The following is a 2,408-nucleotide window of genomic DNA, read 5'->3' on the forward strand; positions in this document are numbered from 1 at the left end:
TGCCAGCATTTCAAAGTTCCATTTCAACCTCATCGTTACCACAGACTCGTAAATGTCACTTCAACCATCATGAAAAGGTACATCAAAAAGTACATGCAAGTAATTTGCCATCCCTACTGTTAAAAAAGCCATTTTTTTTTGTGAAACGCCAAGCGCAACCAGCTTGTTATATTTTAATTAAATAAAAACGAAAATAAAGTTCTGAAAACATAGATTATACGCTTAAAATTGTGAAAGGTATATTGGTGAACAATTTGGTGATTTTCCAAATGGAATAAAGTGATTGTTTTTCAGATATTTTACAGACACGCTGCCTCCATGGAATAAAAACTCTGGTTGATAGACGCAGCAACATGTAACTCGCTACTTGTAACTCAACATCATCATTAATGCCAAAAATTATGTTAAATGTAATGTGATAGTGGTATAAATGTTATATTTTTAAGAATTTGTAAATGTTTAATCAAATTAATAAATATCTAAACAAACGTGTTTTACTCGACCACAATGATTCTATTACAACTATCTTAAAATGCACTTTTTCTGATTGTTTGGAGGGTCCCTTATTGGCGTCGTTCTAAATTGATCTATAAAGGCACCTAATAATTGCACTCATGCGAAACATTTTTGTAGTAACTTGGCGTGGTACAACTTCTCAATAGTGACGGCGCTTTTCCGACGAGTTTTTGATGTCGTATATGATTGTTTTCGACGTAGTGGGGATTCTCAAAAGAGTCCCCAAATTCAAAAAATGTTGGCAGGGTTAAAACTATTTGCGTGGGTTTATAACACAAACACGGATTATATTTTTGTTCCGAAACTATACAAAGGATCAAAGGAGTAGCAGATTAATTGCCCAAGGAAAATAAAATGTTAATTTTGTAATAATAAGCAGCAACCAACAACTTAATTCAATATCGCTCTCTGTAAAATAGCGCTCCAAGTTACCTAAATAAACACCGCTTTCTATGTGCGAAATAATGCACATAGTACCGGCCTTTTGGTTTTACTTCACTTTGTTTCTTTGTTTCGGCTCATGAGAGTTACATCCACACACTCACAAAAAATCGCTTCTGTAACATATACTCCCAAACATATTTTGCTTCAAGCATATACATTTTTGGGTATTGCCCAAACATTTATATGTTTGATCTCTTCCAATATATAATATGTTTGAAAGCATATTGGTCTAAACAATATATGTTTGGGTAGTCTAAGTTCCAAACATTTTGTATTTTTGCATCCAAATTCAATAATGTTGTCTTCCAAAAAACAATATGTTATTATGTGAACATATAATATGTTTGGAAGCATTTTGCACCCAAAAATATTATATGCTTACAAAAATTCTCCCAAACAATATTGTGCTCAAAATTTTATTTATTTATTTATATATTTACAATCATAATGAATTATGAAAATAAACAGGTAATATAGGTGCTAACAACATAGGTTTTCGACCTGAATGCTCAAAATTTTGTTTCTGCCCAATTGTATATTCCCCCACATCTTTCTCACTTCCACGAGATTTTTTAGTTCTTAGCACCTTTTTCTGCAATACAAACATTGTAGAAGAAATTATTCAATTTTATGATTTTTTTTTATTTTAAATTTACCTTTTGCCGGACGGGGATTCGAACAGCGGACCACACAGTTTGTAAAGATCAAAGAAGTAGCTGATCAATTGCCCAAGGAAAAATAAAATGTTAATTTTGTAATAACAAGCAACAACCACCAACTTAATTCAATATCGCTCCCTGTTAAATAGCGCTCCAAGCTACTAAACACATATATGTTTATAGGCTATTTCTAAATTAATATATGTTTGCATCCAAGCATATTATATTTACAAACATTTTATGTCCCAAACATAATATGTTCTAACATATTAACATATATGTCCCAAACATGTTATGCTAGTTTATGAACATTATATGCTTGCACTCAAAAATATTGTGTTTAAAAATTTGTGTTCCAAACATATAATGTTTATAGCCAAACATATGAAAAACAGTCTTTTTCAACCGTGCACCTTTCTATTTCATCCAGATTTCTGTGCTCCATTGCTCATCTGTCCATTATTGACAACCATCTGCAGTGTGTTTCGCATTATCATACCCTATTCATAATATATGTCAAAATATTGAAATAACCCAATAAACACAAACGTTTGAAAAATGCTAAATTTCAACAATTTTTCAAACATTTTTTCAAAAGATTAGGGTAATATTCAAGATGAGAAATTGTTGAGAAAATCGCGTTGTCAACAAAAACCAGACATTACCCTCAACAGTGAAATTCAACACATTAGCAATAATATCTCAAGTGTTATCCTCAAATTGAAATGCATCACTACTCAATAATTTGTCAAACAATTTTCGATGCGAGGGCTATGCCCCCCCCAGACA

At 31.9% G+C, this 2,408-nt stretch overlaps 1 long non-coding RNA gene across 1 annotated transcript; it reads left to right on the forward strand.

The window, feature by feature from the left end:
* Window positions 1-508, forward strand: LOC142226039 (uncharacterized). The gene is made up of 2 exons (XR_012719582.1): window positions 1-237; window positions 295-508. It is a non-coding gene; the product is annotated as an uncharacterized LOC142226039 (long non-coding RNA).
* The last annotated feature ends 1,900 nt before the right edge of the window (window positions 509-2,408 follow it).

This window comes from Haematobia irritans, chromosome 2, assembly GCF_050003625.1.
Source record: "Haematobia irritans isolate KBUSLIRL chromosome 2, ASM5000362v1, whole genome shotgun sequence".
Classification (NCBI taxonomy): domain Eukaryota; kingdom Metazoa; phylum Arthropoda; class Insecta; order Diptera; family Muscidae; genus Haematobia; species Haematobia irritans.